We start from the raw sequence: 19,577 nt of genomic DNA on the forward strand, positions 1-19,577 counted from the left end.
GTTAGCTGGTTATTTTGTTCGTTAGTTGATGCAGTTTCTTCTTAGCATCGATGGTCTTTACATTTTGGCATGTTTTTGCAGTGGCTGGTACCGGTTGTTCCTCTCCATGTTTAGTGCTTCCTTCAGGGTCTCTTGTAAGGGAGGCCTCGTGGTGACAAAATCTCTCCGCATTTGCTTCTCTGTAAAGGATTTTATTTCTCCTTCACTTAGGAAACTTAGTTTGGCTGGATATGAAATTCTGGGTTGAAAATTCTTTTCTTTAAGAATGTTGAATATTGGTCCCCACTCTCCTGGCTTGTGGAGTTTCTGCCGAAAGATCCGCTGTTAGTCTGATGGGCTTCCCTTTGTGGGTAACCTGATGTTTCTCTCTGGCTGCCCTTAACATTTTTTCCTTCATTTCAACTTTGGTGAATCTGATAATTACGTGTCTTTTAGTTGCTCTTCTCGAGGAGTATCTTTGTGGCCTTTTCTGTATTTCCTGAATTTGAATGTTGGCCTGCCTTGCTAGGTTGGGGACATTCTCCTGGATAATATCCGACAGAGTGTTTTCCAGCTTGGTTCCATTCTCCCCATCATTTTCAGGTACACCAATCTGACGTAGATTTGGTCTTTTCACAGAATCCCATATTTCTTGGAGGCTTTGTTCATTTCTTTTTACTCTTTTTTCGCTAAACATCTCGCTTCATTTAGTTCATTTGATCTTTAATCACTAATACTCTTTCTTCCGGTTGATCGAGTCAGTTACTGAAGCTTGTGCATTTGTCACGTAGTTCTTGTGTTGTGGTTTTCATCTCTATCAGGCCGTTCATGGACTTCTCTGCATTGGTTATTCTAGTTATCCATTGGTCAAATCTTTTTTCAAGGTTTTTAGTTTCTTTGCACTGGGTTCCTCCTTTAGCTCTGAGATGTTTGATTGACTGAAGCCTTCTTCTCTCAACTCGTCAAAGTCATTCTCCATCCAGCTTTGTTCTGTTGCTGGCGAGGAGTTGTGTTCCTTTGGAGGGGGAGAGGTGCTCTGATTTTTTGAATTTTCAGCTTTTCTGAACTGCTGTTTCCCTGTCTTTGTGGTTTTATCCACCTTTGGTGTTTGATGGTGGTGACGTACAGATGGGGTTTTGGTGTGGATGTCCTTTTTGTTTGTTAGTTTTCCTTCTAACAATCAGGACCCTCAGCTGCAGGTCTGTTGGAGTTTGCTTGAGGTCCACTCCAGCCCCTGGTTTGCCTGGGTATCAGCAGCGGAGGCTGCAGGAGAGAGAATATTGCTGAACAGCAAGTGTTGCTGTCTGATTCTTGCTCTGGAAGCTTTGTCTCAGAGGTGTACCCAGCTGTGTGAGGTGTGAGGTGTTAGTGTGTCCCCAGTTGGAGATGTCGCCCAGTTAGGCTACTCGGGGGTCAGGGACCCACTTGAGCAGGTAGTCTGTCCGTTCCCAGATCTCAACCTCCATGCTGGGTGTTTCACTACTCTCTTCAAATCTGTCAGACAGGGACATTTACATCCTCAGAGGTTTCTGCTGGTGTTTGTTTAGCTATGCCCTGTCCCCAGAGGTGGAGTCTACAGAGGCAGGCAGGCCTCCTTGAGCTGTGGTGGGCTCCACCCAATTCGAGCTTCCCAGCGGCTTTGTTTACCTACTTAAGCCTCTGTAATGGCGGGCACCCTTCCCCCAGCTTCACTGCTGCCTTGCAGTTCGATCTCAGACTGCTGTGCTAGCAATGAGGGAGGCTCCGTGTGCATGGGACCCTCTGAGCCAGGAGCAGGATATAATCTCCTGGTGTGCCGTTTGCTAAGACCCTTGGTAAAGTGCAGTATTAGAGGGGGAGTGACCCGATTTTCCAGGTGTTGTGTGTCATGGTTTTCTTTGGCTAGGACAAGGAATTCCCTTCCCCCTTGCGCTTTCTGGGTGAGGCGATGCCTTTACCTGCTTTGGCTCTCGCTCGTTGGGCTGCACCCATTGTCCTGCACTCACTGTCTGACACGCCCCACTGAGAGGAACCTGGTACCTCAGTTGGAAATGCAGAAATCACCCCTCTTCTGTGTCACTCATGCTGGGAGCTAGAGACTGGAGCTGTTTGTATTTGACCATCTTGGCACCCAATTACTGAGCCAGAGTCGTACTCTCTTGCCCAGGCTGGAGAGCAGTGGTGTGATCTTGGCTCACCACAATCTCCGCCTCCCAGCTTCAAGCAATTCTTCTGCCTCAGCCTCCCGTGTAGCTGGGACTACAGGCGCGCACCATCATGCCCAGCTAATTTTTATATTTTTAGTAGAGACAGGGTTTCACTGTATTGGCCAGGCTGGTCTCGAACTCCTGACCTCATGATCTGCCTGCCTTGACCTCCTAAAGTGCTGGCATTACAGGCGTGAGCCACCGCGCTGGCTGTGAATAGCTGTTAAGAAAACAAAAATAACAATTGTTTTCTAAACCACAGCCTTCAAAGAAATAGGTTTAATTGTTCCATATTCTCAAGCTACTAGAAAAGTTTTTTTAAAGAGATAGTGTCTGGCTGTGTTGCATAGGCTGGCCTCGAATTCCTGGGCTCAAGGGATCTCCCTGAGTAGCTGAGACTACAGGTACGCACCATTGTGCCCAGAAATTTCTTGTTTTGTTCAGTTTCTTTTAAGATAGTTGCCATTAAATCAGTAAGTTGTAGGTGATGAAGAAAGGAATTTGAATACATTTCGACTCTTATAAGCATTAAGAATGTAGCACAATAGAAAAGCTTTTTAAGTTTGACTTAATTCAAAGTTGTACATTACCTGAATGCTTAAGATTATGTTAATACTGAGACAGTGTTCCCAGGAAGTTTGTTATTAATCCCAGGAAATCCATCATTTTACATGACCTTAAGATAGAATGATTTCTAAGAAAAAAATCATTTGAAAATCATTTCTCACTGTGCCTTTTTAGGGACTTTGATTGGGTTAGACACACTTTGAGGTCTCTGAGCAACACTGAATCTGGGTAAATTAAACTTTTTTGTTGTAAGAGCCAGTTACAGGAACTGAGCAGGAATTGAAGCACAAAAAGATTATTTTTGGCTGGCTTTAAACATGGAGGAGACCACGTGCCAAGTAATGTGAGCAGCCTTTTGAGGTTGGGAGCAGCCTCAATTGCTTGCAAGGAAACAGGGACCCCAGTGTGGAAGGAACTGAATTACATCCCAAGCAGGTGTGATTGGAAGAGGATCCTGAGTTCCAGATCACAAGGGAGCTCAGCCAGGACCTTGATTTTGGCCTTGGGAAGCCCTTTGTATAGAACCTGGTCATGTCATGCCCAGCCTTCTGTTTACCCAGATAAAAGTTTGAACAGAGCTGTGAGCTAATAAATGGGTGGTGTTTTAAGTTGCTAAGTTTGTGGTAATTTGTGTGAAGCATTAGAAAACCCATACAGGGCAACGTTAACCAGTCTGGAATATCGCAGTGCCAGTGGCAGGATCTCATACATCAATGTCTCTTCAGAACATCTGATGTTGTACTAAGGTCATGGTAGGTTCCAATAAATAGTAAGTTGAATTTTCAAAATCACTATACTTGCAGTGTAGGTAATTTGAATTATAGAGTTTTGTAGCATGTCAAGGTACATTGAGTGATAAGGAAAAACATCTTGGGATTATCCTTAAAAAAAATTTTTTTTAAGCTAGAAAAGAAATTGAGAAACATCATTTTTATTGAAGCTCATTTGTTCTGGATTGGGGTTGGCAAACTGTAGCTTGCAGGCCAAATCTGGCCCATTACCTGTCTCCATAAATAAAGTTTTATTGGATCACAACCACACTCACTAGTTCATGTGTTATCTCTAGCTGCCGTTGCACTACAATGGCAAGGTTTATTGTGACAGACACTGCATGGCCCACAAAGCCTAAAGTATTTACCGTATATTCCTTTATAGAGAAGTTTGCTGACCCCTGTTCTGGATGGTGATGTGCTTTCCAGTCACAGCCACATTCATTTAACCCTAAATGGCTTCCATCTCTGGGGACTGATATTTCTTTAAGTCCTTTAAGTTATTATTTTTAACGTATTTAGCTATACCTGATTATTAGGGTTATATAGACTGGTTTTTACATCTCACTGTATTGAAATGATAGGAAATGTGATAAAATTAATAAAATCCCATATGTGTGTGTTTGGGGTCCCTAAGATTATCTCCAAGTTAAATGATTTGCTTGAAGGAGCCCTAGGACTTAGAAGTAGGTATACTCATGACTGCAGTTTATTACAGCAAAGGAAGCAAGTGGAAAAGGTGTGTTGGGAGCAGTCTAGAGGAGACCAGGCACAAGCCTCCAAGTGTCCTGTTCCATGGGAGTTGCACAGGATACACTTAGTTCCTCTAGCATTGAATTTTGGCAGTTCATTATGTGCAGATATTGTCACTTGGTCCTAACAGTTCAGGATTTTTATTCTGATTCAGTTTTGTAGATTCACAGTGCCTGTGTGACTGACCACAGCTACTGAAACTGTAGTCCCTCAGGAGGAAACAGCAGGTTTCACCATAAATTATGTTGTTTGCACAGACTATGTAGACAGAGTGGTACAGTGTGGTCAAGGTTTGAAGCATGCAAACATTTCTATCAGACTATTCCAAGAACTCAGTTCCCAAGTGGCCAGGTCAAGGGCCAGTCACCTGAGCAGGTTGGAGCAGCTCAGCCTGCTGAGTTAATTCATTCCCAAACTCTCCATAATAAGAATCTCTAGTAGCATATGTTTCAGAAACACAACATGTTTCACTACTTATAATTATATTACAAAATGTCCTTTTAGTGCCTTAATTATTTTTATTCAGTAGTATCTTATCTTCATTTAAGAAACACTTATATGACTTTATAAATCAAGCGCAGGATAACTTTATAGTACTTAAAGTTATGGGTACAGTTACACCAAGATAAACATTGTTTTGTTTGAATTCATAACTTAAACCAAGTGTCTTCCCAAGAGTGGGGTTTCCAGCACTACCTTTGACATTTCTACTTTTTCTTAGGGACTGAGAGTACATGGCACTTTTTCCCATAGTTCATGTTCTTGCATGAATATCAAGGGGCAATTATTTTCAGAGATGACTTACGTCCATAATATTGTTTTAGCTCATTGTGGCCAATAAAATTCCCAACAGTATATTAAAGATTATCTTTTCACTCTTGAAATAATTATGAAACAAGCATTATGAAACATGACACCTTTCAAATTCCTTAATACTAAAGTCCTTGGGAAATCATGCTTGTTGAATATCATGGTTATGGAAAAATACGAAGAACAAATTTGTTCTTTAAAGAGAATTCATTTTGCCTTTCTTCATAATTGCAGCTATCCAAGTTAAATGTATCTACATACATATAGATTTTCCTCTCTTATTCTTCTGGCTTCCATTATTTTCTAGATGGAGCCTGGTACATTGTGTGTAAGATGCTGTGTGAATAGTGGTCATTTCTGAGATTTTTCTCTTGTGTGACTGTGAACAACTGCATCTAATTCATTTAATCTGGTGTCAGTTTACCTCATTTGTCTTCTTTCACCCCAGAGTAATCTCATGAAGATTATTTTGCTCAAGTTTGATTATTTCAAAGAAGGATCATTAGATACACCTAAGATGGCAAGATGGCACTTGCCAAAAGTCCAGCCGGTGCCTTTGGGGCTAACCTTGGATCTTGAAGGGGGCCCTGGGACTCTGAAATAATTGCTAGTAGATTTGCTTTACAGTTGAGTGTTTTGAACTCTCAGTGGCTCAACTTAATTGTGATCAAGTAACCAGAAGTAAATCTCTAAAGAGCAGAACCTATATTTTATTCATCTTTATAGTCCTCTTGGTGTCCACATTGAGTCTTGCTGTTATCTGGCCTCTAAACCCAAGGCAAACTGGAAGGGGCTCGTGGCTTTGGCGTTAGTCAGAAAAGGCTGTTAGGGCAGTCTCCGGCACCCTATGAGTGGGGCCAGCGAGCAGAGCAGCTTGTAACCAGAGGGAAGGAAGCCCAGCTGGCAAGCAGAACTGCAGTACCTCAGAGTCCAAAATAATGGCTCTCCACAGGAATGCCTGTGGGTGTTATGAGATTATTCGCCTATATTCAACATATAATAAGAAGTTAGAAGAGGCTGGGCTTGGTGGCTCACGCTTGCACTCCTAGCACTTTGGGAGTGGGCGGATGGCTTGAGTCCAGGAGTTTGGGACCAGCCTGGGCAACAAGATGAAACCCCATCTCTACAAAAAATACAAAAATTAGCCGGGTGTGGTGGTGCACGCCTGCAGTTCCAGCTACTCGGGATTGAGATACACCTGGGAGGTGGAGGTTGTAGTGAGCCAAGATAGCACCACTGCACTCCAACCTGGATGAATTGGGTGAAAGAAGAAATTATGGAAAACTTCACTTGCAAGATCTTTTCATTAAAATGATTAAAATACAAGGTTTTAGAAAATTCAGCTCCATGAGGTGCAGTGAGACACTGGTTAAATTGTGGCTAAAGGAGTTTAGGAAAGACTGCTTATTGCAGACTCCTCGTAGAGGGCACAGGGCACGCAAGCATATTCAAGGTTTCTGAGGCCTGTGACAAGGCATGTTTAACTTTATTCACCTGAGTATATTCAAGCCCATGTGCCTGCGGAGCTCCGTGTCCCCTTGATCCCTGTTGCCTTTGCTCCTTGTGGAGCTCCCGGGTGAGGACCACCCCCTGGGCCCACAGCTCAGGGCTCTCCACTCACTAGTTACTGCTTTTGCTTTTCTTTATTGCTTTTGTTATCCTAGAACACTCTCCTGGCTTGATTCCTCTGAAATCTTCTACCTTCTTAGGAATTCTATTTCAATTTTTTCCATTTTCCCCCTCCATTGTGTAGCATTTCAATTCTTTGCCTTGAATAAAAATAAAGTTTGGTTCATAACCAGAAGCAACCTGTCTTGCCTTGGGTCCAGGGGCATAAGTGAACAGATTTATTTTTAAAACATGCCATCATGTTTGTTTCTACTAATTTTGAGGCCCAGGTTTTGAGTAGTAGGTCTGAGTGGATGACCTCTCAGCCTGCACCATGGCAACGCGTGCTGCCCCTGCCTGGGACTGGCAGAAGGCACCCTTGCAGCAGCTCAGGATTCACACTCACTGAGCGGGTTTTAAAACACGCAGAATGGCCAGACAGGTCATATCACAGTTTGTGTCAGAATTCCCCAGGTGTACGCTATTTTTTTTGTTTTGTTTTGTTTTGTTTTGTTTTTTGGAGAAGGGGGTACTTTTCATCTGTGATCACTGCAGATAAGATGCATGAGGACCTTGGAGGACCCTGTTGTTGGGCGGGGCCTGCTGTTTGCTGTGGAGCCCCCTGGCCTTGGTCACTGCCGCTTTCTGCACCCCCTGCTACTGCTTGGTGAACTTTGAACCGCCAGTTGCCTTTCTTGAGCCTCGTGATTCCCCTCCCCTCTTGCCCTGCTGTCTCTCATTTCTCCTTGGTCTCCTCAGAGCAGGTGCTGGGCTGACAATAGGTGGAGGGGGCTTCTGTAAGCCAGTCCATAGGTTTGAGTTAAGTTCTCTCCTTCTCACTGGGCTGCAGCTGAGGTTGGAAACACGTATTTGGTTTGAGGAAGGCAAGCCAGGTGGTTTTCAGAGGTATAACTATGGGTGTAACTTGTTAAACCTGTTCACCTAAGAAAAGATTTTTTTCCTTGAATGTGTGAGAAGACCTGTAGCTTTTGTTTTGCCTCTCACTAGCTGGCTAGTTTTCATGGATAAAGTTTCAGTCGCAAAAAGCACACCATGTAAACAGTGAAAGTAGATCTCTTATTGGTAGCTTAAGCCTTTTTATTGTCTGGAATTGTTGTTATATTGGTTTTAATTCAATAGAAAATAAAATGTAGTTAGCAACTGGGAGTCCAGTATACTCTTTATTTTGTGTTGTTTTGCTGTTCTTTTCCACACAATCAGTGAAGTTCGTATTGCATAAACAGAGAGCATTCCACATGAATTAATGGTGTATGTGTGCCCTGACTGCATTGGGGTAATAGACCTGTGGATAAAGACTTTGGGTCCCTCCCTCCCTCTGTACGCATTGTACCCAGAATGATTCCTGATACACAGTAGGCACTCAGTTAATGTGTTACATGAATAAATTTCATTTTAGAAGTGGGAGTGGAAATGCAGGCATATAATAACCAAATCTATTGACCTATCAGTCACCAGTACTCTTTCATTCCCCTCACTGTGAAGAGCAGTCTTGGTTTTGATGATTTTTACTTGCCATGATGTATCTTCTGTAGCATTTTTGTTGTTGCTCTTACCATCCAACCTCCTTAAAACAGTGGTTTGTATGGGATTTAAAAGCTTCTAGGCAGCCAGGGCCTTCTGACTCTCTTGTTCTTTCCTTACTGTGCTCGTTTGTAGTGTGACTTTAAGAAAGAGAGGCTGAACTCAGGATAGGAAGGGTGAACTTGGCATAACACTGCTCTGGGTGTTCTCAGAAGATCCTACTCGGGCAGGTCTGGGCCTGGTCAGTAATTGGGTGGGAGGCCTCAGAGAACAGAAACCGGTGACTGGCAGGAAGTGGCATGGGGAGCTCACCTGGCCTGCGAGTCTGGGCTCAGCTGGACCTGCCCCACATGGCACCAGGCGCACAAGGTGTCCTCACAGAGCCGCCCTGTGGCACACCTTTGCATGTTGACCGAGACCAAAGACTTGAGACTTCTGTTTTTGCATGAAATATGAGTCAAGTGAGAAGTTTTCTGTCTTACGATTGGTTCTCTCAAAGAATGATATTAGCTTAGTTACCATCCTCCCTTTGTTCTACCAGCTGGGTAGCATTTAGCTACAAAGGTGTAATTTTAAAATAAGGAGGTGATCATTTATTAGTGATATTCCATTATTGCTCTTGGTGTGACCTTTCTATAAATTTTAGAATTAAGAGCTTTAATTTCTGAACATTAAAGAATGGTGTTTCATCTGGCTAATTTGTTTCATACCACAGAGGCACTGCTTCATCTTGAAATTAGACTTTAATGTATTCCTGACTTGATAGCAGACACAGTTTTTCATCTAGGAGGACCCTACACATGTAGACTGTCATACACGGACTTAGATTAAGATTTGGTTGATAGGAACTGGGACACTGCAGTCCAGAGGTAGCACTTCAGGTATTCAGGGCAATCACAAGAAGCTTTTCTGAACATTTCATAAAGAAATGTGTAGGTAGGATTACAGGAAGTAACATTAGCTTAAACAGTAGCAATTGAACTATATAAAGCATTATACTAATTAATTTTTAAATTCAAAGTTTTTTCTGTTTTTTTGAGATGGAATCTCACTCTGTTGCCAGGCTGGAGTGCAGTGGTGCGATCTTGGCTCACTGCAACCTCTGCCTCCCTGGGTTCAAGCGATTCTCCTGCCCTCAGCGTATGGAGTAGCTAGGACTACAGGTGTGCACCACCACACCCAGCCAGTTTTTGTATTTTTAGTAGAGATGTGGATTAACCTTGTTGGCCAGGATGGTCTTGATCTCTTGACTTCGTGATCCGCCCGCCTCGGCCTCCGAAAGTGCTGGGATTACAGGCATGAGCCACCATGCCCAACCTAAAGTTTGTTATTGTTATTATTATTATTATTATTATTTTTAAGAAAAAGTGATATTGTTGAATATCCACCTCTTTAGAGAACTGTAGGATTTTAAAATTGTTTTTTCTGGTCAGCTCCTGTAAGTATATGCCCGCATCTCCCCTTTTACGCACCCCTTCCCCCCACCATTGCATACATTACCAAAAAACTGGCAGATTTCAAGTTAGAGAAACAATAGGTCTTTATGTTATCGTTTTGACTGCCCAGCATTATAGATTGTCAAAATAAAGAATCCTCAAAAGGAATGGAATTGTGGAGTCATTTTAACTCCTAGTATACAGTCTGTGGGAGGCTGTCTGTGGTGAGGGGAAGCTGTAGAAATGCCCCGGAACTTTTGGGAGGCCAGGAGTTAGGGCGCTGCTGCATCCTCACCCTACCCACTACAGGCACATCTCACTGGGATCTTTTCTTCTCCGTGGTCTCTTTGCCAAACAGCTGCTTTTCCAGCCCTCTGCCAGGTGCTCTGTGTCTTTGTGCTGGTCCTGTGAGCATTTAAAACTCCAAATAGTATTTTATTTCTTCTTTATTTGATCCCTAATATTTTATCTGATTCAATTAATACCATTATCCTGGCTAGCATGAACTTTGGCCTCTTCTAATACATCACTTGAACCAACTGACTCTCTCTCTCTCTCTGAGAGAGTTTTCATTAGTACTATTTGTTTTCTGTCTCTCTGAGAGTGTTTTCATTAGTACTATTTGGTTACTGAACTGTTTTAGAATAATAGTTATTAAAGTAATGGGCCAGAAATGAATCAGCACTTGCCAGTGTGCTGAATTACTACATTAAAATGCTATATTAACTTAATTTGCCAGAGCATTTCATCAGTGGAGTTGGAGATGGAGACAAGTCAGAATGCACAGACTTTACCACTGACCCTCAGACCCCACTGTCTCAAAGCCCTATTTAATAGATGTGGGTGATTTTGCCCAAGTTCATCATCATTCTACGAAAATACTTTGAGTGTTGTCCCCACTGCTGATGGTTCTGTTGATTTATTTGTCTTTGTGCAAGAGGACCTATGTGCTCTCTTTCTGTACATCCACCTGCAGGCACACGCTTGTATTTAATTATGCTTTAGAAAATTATTTTTATAAGTAAAACTGTATATTTGTGTTTTTTAATTAAAATCTTTATAATTAATAGAAAGGAGGCTTGGGCTTGCCATTCTGATTATTTGCTTTTTCTTTCTGACTGAAGGACAGAAATTCCAGGTAGTCTATTTATCTTTTGCAGTGTAGTGTTTCAGTGAACTTGGTAGACCTGAATACCACCAGGTATTATTAGTATAAAATGTTCATGTTTTGATATATAGTATTTAATTCTTGCAACTTACTGTTTTGGTAGGGCATTCATGAAACTCTAAAACTGGAAAGAGAATTACCTGAACAAAAATGACAACAGTTTATCAAGGATTCCATTTTTCCCTACTGAATTCTTATGGCTACATTAGCATGTATTGGTTTGTTGAATTAATTAGTGAATGAGAGTTTACCACTCATTTTTTAAAGCAAAACATCAGTGTTTCTGGTGAAACTACTTTGAAATCTTTGTTCTTATATAGTTGTATATATATGTTTTTGTTAGCCTTTGAAAAAGCATAGCTTTACTGATACTTCTGGTTTTCTATTTACTTTCAAAATGCTAAAATAAAGCTTTTGTGTTACATAAGACTAATGAAACAAATCTAGCATTGAAGGAAAGTTGGAAATATTATTAGAAATCACTTTTATTTTTAGTACTTCAGTATAATTTGAATAGAAACTGGTATCCGCAGGCAGTACCCTTATACCATGTTTAAAAACTTTTTTTTTTTTTCCAGTTAGTGGCAAACGTTTTAAAATTAGGAAAATTCACTTAGGTTTCAGATTTCTTTATCTTCCCTTGAAGAAACTCTGCTAGTTATTGGGCAGATTGCCCACGTTGCGGGAGTCAGTTTGCTCTGAGCAGCAACTGCCAGTTTAGACAGATGTGGGGCTTCCCTCACACCCCTGCCATCCTCTCCTCCTCCTCCCTCTCACCCTCTGGGGCTGGAGGCCATGAGCTCAGACCCTCTGCTAAAAAATTCCATTGGCAACTCAAGTTAGTGGCCACTGATATATTTTTGTTTGTTTATCTAGATGACCTAAGAAATATTTCTGTATTTCTTGTTCTGCTCATTTTAAGAAGGGAGAACAGACATCCCTAGTTACTTAACTGAAATGATGTGTCCTCTCCTACCCATGAGATCTCTTCTTGCCAGCCTCTCTCTTTTGTTCCTTCTCCCTCCATTTTGTTTTGTTTTGTTTTGTTTTGTTTCCTCTTTTGGCACCTGAGTGTCTGGATCCTCTAGGTGGCTTTTATACTCTCTACTTTTAATTTACTAAATTTTAAATATTTTTAAATAAAGAATACATACTTACGGAAAATATTTCAATTAGAACAGTAGTTAAAGCAAAGAATAATAAACTCAGCTCCCAGAATTAATCATTGTTGTTTCTTGTGTAGTCTTCAAAAACTGTTCTGTATATAAGAATATTTGTATATGTTCTTCTGTTTTTGGTTTTTCCACCCATAAGCTCTTCCTATATATGCATTAGTTTTGTAATTTTCTGTATTCTTATCAAGACTTATGGATCTATCACATTGTTTCTAATGGCTGCATGATATTTTCTTGTATAAATACCATAACCAGCACTTGATTAATGGATGATTCCAGTTTTTTGGTTTTGGGTGTTCTTTACCTATAAACTATGCTACACTATGCCTCCATGTACATATGTGTCTGGACAGTTGAATGAATAGACCCAGTAAGAGAATTGATAGGTTAAAAGTCTTTACATATTAAGTTTTAACATATCTTGCTTTTAGTCTCCCAGCACAGTCACACGAATTCACTCTTTGTCTCAGTGGCCAAGAGCTTCTGCCAGCATGTGGTTCCCAGTGAGACTGATCATCTTGTATTGGTAGTTTGTATCACGTTTCCTTGGAATGCCTGTTTGCATATTTTGCTCATTTTTTCCATTGGGTTGGCTTCCCATTTCTTATTGATTCATGGGGGTTTTTTGTACATCAAAGAAAACAAACTGCTTGTTAATTGTGGCAGATTTTTTTCTTTTTTGTCCTCTTTTGTTGTTGTTGTTTTACCAGTTTGCTGTCTTTTAAATGTTTCTACTTCGGGAAATTTTTGGACACAGTTTTAAATTTTTATGTGGTCAGTCATTTCTTTTGTGGACTTTGTGTCATACTAGAAAAACCTTTTCCAGTTTACAATTATTTTTAAAATGTATCCGTATTTTTAGTTCTTTATAAAATTATTTTGATTTTTTGATCTTTTGGAAATTTATTTTGGTGTAAATAGAGAGGGATCCAGCTTTTTTTCCTCTCTGGATAGGTAGTCAGTTGTTTCCAAGTGAGTTTCTTTTGCTTAGTGATTTGCACTCTTATTTTTATTATTTTTATATGCAATCTTATTTCTATTTGGGTATACTTCAGGAATATTAATTTGGGTATACTTCAGGAATATCAATCATTGGGTGGTCTATTCCTGTGTTGGTACCAAGCTTTTAATAACTATAGTTCTACACTATGATGTATTATTTGTAGTTGCCCTTAATTTATTTTCTTTTTTAGAATTTTCCTTGCTTAAATGAAAAAAAACTTGAGGGAAATTCTTTAAATTTAATGGAGTAATTCTACTTGACATAAGTATTCATATACTTTATTATGTATTTTAAAAATTTTTTTGGTTTCACTGAGGCTCCTAGTTATTAACTGTTGCTTTGAAGTTCACTGAGGAAGTCAGGTGTGTAGGCCTGGAGAGGTGGGACAACGTTTTGGAAGAGTGGAGCCAGGAGTGGTAGGAAGTGGGGTGCGTCCTGCCTGTGTTACTAGATTGCTGTGGGGGCTCAAGCAAGTCACTGAAGTGTCCCTCATGGGTTCCCATGTATAGGACAGCCTGTGCCAGCATAGTTACTGATATTTAGATATAATGAGTAGTTTTCCATCACTATTTTTCATTCAGCCGTTGTGAGGAATAAATGAGTCAATACATTTATAAATATTTCAAAACTGGTAGAGCCTAGTATAAGAACTTTGATGATGATGATGATGATGATAGTGTTGTGGTTATTTTTTCTGTTTTACTTTAGTTGAAAGGAGCCTTAATTTTCTCATGTTTCAGAAAATAAGGAGGAAGTGGGGGGAGGGCAAGGGGGGGAGAGAGAGAGAGAGACAGATATAGATATACATATACATATACATATACATATACATATACATATACATATACATATAGATTTAGATTGAATTTACTGCTGTTGCCCCAGCCCCAGCACTCACCAGTTTCTGCTAGGGTACTGAAGGCAGACCTGTGTGATGAGGGGATTTTTAGGCTGAAACCTTGAAACATGAGAAAGACTTAGGGAAAGATTTGGGGTGGGAATGAGGAAGCGTATTCTAGGGCAGAAAGGGCTATGGCGTCCACAGGCAGGGAAGAACATGGTGTGGAAACCTGAAAGCACATCAGAAAGGCTAGGGAGCAGCCAGGAGATAGACAGCTATGAGTAGAGGCCTGGTGGGAGCAGGGGCCACCTGAGGCCTTAGAGACCACAGGGCAGGTGGGGGGCATTGAATGGCATCCTAGGTGTACTGGGAAGTTGTTTATAGGATCTTAAGGATCTTAAGGAAGAGCATGGAATGCTCTGACTTAGGTTGTTCTGATTGTGGTGTGTGGGGCAGACCCTGGCAGGAGGGCAGGAGTGGAGCAAGAGACCAGCTCTGAGTCACAGCCATTGTGGTGCCAGGTGGGAGTGGGTGGAGAGAAAGGGGCACATCCTGGTTAGTTTTGGAGGTAAAACTTAGTCATGAATTGAATATCAGGGGATTTCTGACTTGCACATGGGTGGCACATGGTATTGATCAGGTGATACTGGGGTAAACAGCTGGTTTTGAGGAACATATAGGAGTTTGATTTTGAACTTGTTGTATTGAGATATTTGTGAATATGTGAATTGAACCCTTTAAGAGAAGATGGGCAGTTCTGAAATGGAGAGAGGTTGGCTGGGATATTTACAGTAACTTCCTGCATGAGCATTTCCGTTCTTCAAATACATCCCATATGCAGTCTCCACAACAGTCTTCTCAACGTGTCTTCCAAATTCATCCTCCTTGCATACTTGGAAATCTTCAAAAGCTTTCTGCTTTCTTCAGTGATATCTGAACTGTTAAACCTGACATTCAAGATCCTCCACAGTTTGCTCCTCACCCAATCCATAGGATTATGTTTTTCACATTACTGTCTCTTGCCTCCCAGTATGAACTCTAAACTCTCAGTTGCCTAGACTCGTCTATAGATCATGAAAGTCATTTTACTTTCCTGCCTTATGTGCTTTCGTCTCTCTTTTTGCATCTTTATCGGTTGAGAATTTTCCAATCCTCTGAGACAGTATAGGTTTTACCTCTTCCACTATGCCTGCTGATTTTAGATCATCCAGAAATAAGGGCTCCATCTTTTGTCCATTTGGAGCACTAGTGTGAGCCATGCTTATATCTGCTTTATTTTATTTCAAGCTCTTTATGGAAGTGTGTCTCATCATATTTTCTCTCTTCCATAATACCTTATGCGTGGTGTGTACTGAATAAATATTTATTTAATATTTTCTCTATTTGGAGATTTTTTCAGGTAGTTATCCTTTTGGTTGCAAGTAGCAGGAACCAAGTGTAGCTGGTTTTAAAAGAAGAGGAAATTCACTAGAACACTACTGCAAATCTTGAGTAACTTAAGATAAAGTTGAAGGATGAACTGAGCCTTGGGGCAGCCCTGGGAACCTCACCAGCAGGAGCTCATGGACTTTTCATCTAGAGGTTTGTCATTAGTGTAGCTTAACTTCCCCTTCCCAGACTCTGTCAATTCAAAATCTGGAGGAAAAGAATCTGACTGGCTTAGCATTGGTCACTTGTTTACTTGAGGCCAATCAGCTCTGACCTCTGACAGAAGTCTTATCCTAGACACATGGCTACTGAGATGTGAGATGTCCGTAACCTTATGACTGCCAGAGGTTGAAGGGTTTCCTTCTGTGGACAGAGACATTTGTTCTCTGAAAAGAGGAGTCAGAAATAAATTGCAACAGATGTGTACTACAGCAGTATTGCTAACTTTGGAAACAGAGTCAGTATTGAATACTTTATGGTTTTGAGAAATTGCAGATGGCTTTAACCAAGGTCCTGTTAGTATATTGCAATGGAAATAGGACCAGACTACTGTCTTTGTTGACTGGCTTCATAAAAACTATTCCTTGCCTCATGCCAGTCTTGTTTGTGATATTTACTCACTAAATCAGAAGACTCCTCCTTCCAAACTTCCTTATATCAAGGAGGAAAAAAAGTCCTGATGATAATTTTATTGTATTTAAACATTAGCAGATTATGATAATAGCTACATAGTCATTCTTTGTTCTGTGCATTTGACCATTGCAGATGTTTTACTGCTGTAAAAGTTCCTTATTTACTCATCCATATTATTTCTATAACTGGGCTATATTTCTGAAGGAAGTAATCTGTGAAAGTTTCAAGAGGGCATCAGTTGGTTAACTTTGCAAAAATAGGAAAAATATGTAAAATGTAAGTGTTTTAAAAGAAAAACAAATTTAAATCTTTGTTCTTGAAATTCATCATTTATGCAAAGTAATTTTTTTTTGTAAGGATGATTTGGTAAAGGATAAAAGTTTCTGGCTGGGCATGGTGGCTCACGCCCCAGCACTTTGGGAGGCCAAGGCAGGCGGATCATGAGGTCCTGGCTAACACAGTGAAACCCCGTCTATACTAAAAATACAAAAAATTAGCCAGGCGTGGTGGTGGGCACCTGTAGTCTCAGCTACTTGGGAGGCTGAGGCAGGAGAATAGCGTGAACCCGGAAGGCAGAGCTTGCAGTGAGCTGAGATAATGCCACTGTACTCCAGCCTGGGTGACAGAGCGAGAGTCCATCTCAACAACAAAAAAAAAGTTTCCGTGGAACACAAATTTTGCCCAAGTACATTGGGTCAGTGTGTGGCAGCAGTAGGCAACCTATCAGGAATAACTATGGTTAAGAAAAGCGGTTGATGTTTTTAAGGTACTGGGAAAGATGTCAGTGGTGTATACCAGGTCCTTCTGTTACTTTAAAATTTTAATAACAATTTTCTGAACATCTGTGTGTTCCATAGATCCAGATGATTGAAAAATTAATTTTCTCTCCTACTGGAGAAACGGTTAAAGGATATGAACACACAGGAAGAAATGTGAAGAGCCGATCAACGAGTGCAAAGATGCTGAACCCTGTGAATGATCAGGGATGTGCACACTTAAATAGGAGAGATATAACATTTCACACCCATCAGATAGTTATAAATTTAAAAGTTTAAAATTACTCAGTGATGCTGATAGTGTGCCACAGCTTTCAAACACTGCTGATGAGCATTTCTGTCAGCACAGGGTCTCTATAGAACCATCTCACAATTGCCAGTGTAGTTGACAATGGACTGTCCAAGAATCCACTGGGCTAGTGTATACCACTGAGAAGCTAGCATGTATGTGCCCAGTGAAACAAGTATAGTACTACATGTTACAGTTTTGTTGTAATGTGAAAATTTACAAAACTCTTAAGTGTCTACCAACAGTGAAATAGGTAAGTAAAAAGTGGTATAGTCAGAATATAGCAATGAAAATTAGTGATCTACAGCTGCCGTGTCCTTGCAAAATAGTTCGTTTGTATGTGTGCTATTAAAAAAAATTAAAACAGATAATAATGAAATGCCAAATTCAGGAGAGAGTTGCCTCTAAGGAGAACAGGCACAGGAAGAGAAATACAGGACATTTCACCCATACCATTAAAAAAAATCTAAAGAAAAATTTGCATTGTATTAAAATTTGACAGAAGGTGGTGGGTACATCTACTTGTTATTTTTTTCCCTACCTTTCTGTGCCCTTAAATATTTCATAATAAATAGTCATTATCTGTATCTTAAAATATTTCTCAAAGAATTTTTCCATTTTTGGATGATTACGCTGGGAATGGGGGAGTCAACTTGTTCAAAGTAACAAAGTAGTTAAATAGTTGAGCTGTGATCAAAAACAAGTCTGTCTTATTCCAAAACTCATGACCCTCCTTTCTCATTAATCTGATTCTACAATGTAGAGAGGGAATACAAGCTTGAACCTATGAACCTGCAGTCGCCTTTGACCTATCTCTGACTATTCCCTCTCTCTTCCACCCGGTCCCTGGCACACACTTGTCTGTGCACACATGCATACGTGTACATATCATTCTTTCTGAAAGATTACGTGTTCCTCACAGTCAGGCTCAGGCCAAGACAGCTGGTGTCTGGTGAGCCAGTAGGCCCTCTCTGTCTATGGTGTGAGCATTCCTCCATGTTCATCTGGGGTTATGGGCATGGGGAATGTTCTAAAATATAATATGCTAAAATGGTGGCTTCTAGTTATCCTTTCCTAAAGGTGTTCCTTCTGCCTTGGTTCCTGTTAGAAATGACTACATGGGCCAGGTGCAGCAGCTCACACCTGTAATCCCAGCCCTTTGGGAGGCTGAGGTGGGAGGATGGCTTGAGCTCAGGAATTTGATACCATCCTGGGCAACAAAGTGAGACCTTGTCTCTACAAAAAACAATTTTAAAAATAGCCAGGCATGGTGGCACATATCTGTAGCCTCAGCTACTTGAGAGGCTGCGGTGGGACGATCACTCAATCCCAGGAGAGTCAAGGCTGCAGTGAGCTGTGTTCACGCCACCACACTTCAGCTTGGACAACAGAGTAAGATCCTGTTTTTAAAAAAACAAAAAACAAAGTAAATAATTAATTTAAAAACGACTACACAAAGAATCCAGGATTTGCTCTGTGGGTTTAAGACAGTGTTTGTCTTTTTGGTTGTCTACAGAAGACATTCTTGGTGTTCCTCATTGTCTTTTGTATAGAAATCCTCTTAGAAACCGAGAAAAAAGTTTTAACAGAAAATAAATACAAATTTTAAAATATTAAATTTAAAACCAAACGACGTGTAAACTATAGGGGCTAAAAAGAATAGCTAACATTTGCTAAATGTTTATACGTTAGCATTTATTACTGCATCTCCAATTTGAAGATGAGGAAATAACCTCATCAAGGACACTACCTTAGGGAAGTTAAATAAATTCCCTAAGGTAGCCCACTAGTAGGGAATAGGGCTGAGACCACAACAGTGTTCGAGTCAGACACCACTTTTATTGGGAAAGACCTTCTAGGCTGCTACCGCTCCAAGCAGTCTTCTCCATTTCTACATCTGCTGTATGCAGGGTACGTTTGGAATTGTCCATAAATTGTTTTGTATTTTTAGTTTAGTTTTTCCTTCAGTTTTTAAATTGGGTATAAGGATGCAAGAGCAAGGATGGACTTGAAAATTTCTTTATACTACTGTAGCAGCTAACATAGCATGTGGGTAGTTGGCATTCAGTGCATTCTTAGATATTAGCTAGTTCTCACTGAGGAAGCAATAGCTTAAAATACCTAAAATTTGTTATCATGGATTGATGCTGAGAATTTTGAAGTACTACCTGAGCTGCTAAGTCTTACCAGTTTTACTGATGTTAAATTCTTCACTGAGGAAATTCATTTGGATTTCATGGTTTTCATGATTTTAACTTAAGCATCGTCTTGCCAGGTTGTTCACAGCTGAGCAAATGTACCTTTTTATGCCATCCTTTCTGGGAAGGAAAATAAAATATGCCTATCCAAACTTTCTAAAACAAATTGTCACATCTGCTGTTTTCATTTTATCTTCCATTTATTCTTTAAGGCACATTCCTACCAAGGTCCCATGGATTTCTTGTATCTGTACAATTTCTCTTTTGTCAAATGCAGAACACTGTTCAGTCTCTTGTCACCTGAAGACAGCATGAATGTTCTTGATGTTTCCAAGGTTCCAATCTGGACCTTCTCTTCTTCTTTCACATACTTTTCCATAGATAGTCTTCTCCAGCCCTCGTGCCTTCACATCCT

At 40.5% G+C, this 19,577-nt stretch overlaps 1 protein-coding gene across 9 annotated transcripts in view; it reads left to right on the forward strand.

The window, feature by feature from the left end:
- SPIDR (scaffold protein involved in DNA repair) overlaps positions 1-19,577 on the forward strand; it is a 481,415-nt gene that overhangs the window by 125,900 nt on the left and 335,938 nt on the right. The window contains exon 1 of one of the 9 annotated variants that reach the window (XM_017961988.3): positions 15,288-15,419. The exons of the other annotated variants lie outside the window; for them this stretch is intronic. The gene's annotated coding sequence lies outside the window, so the exon portion shown is untranslated. Of the gene's footprint in view, positions 1-15,287; positions 15,420-19,577 lie in introns of those variants that run through there. 9 annotated transcript variants of the gene reach the window in all.

This window comes from Papio anubis, chromosome 8 (genome assembly GCF_008728515.1).
Source record: "Papio anubis isolate 15944 chromosome 8, Panubis1.0, whole genome shotgun sequence".
NCBI classification, from domain to species: Eukaryota; Metazoa; Chordata; class Mammalia; order Primates; family Cercopithecidae; genus Papio; species Papio anubis.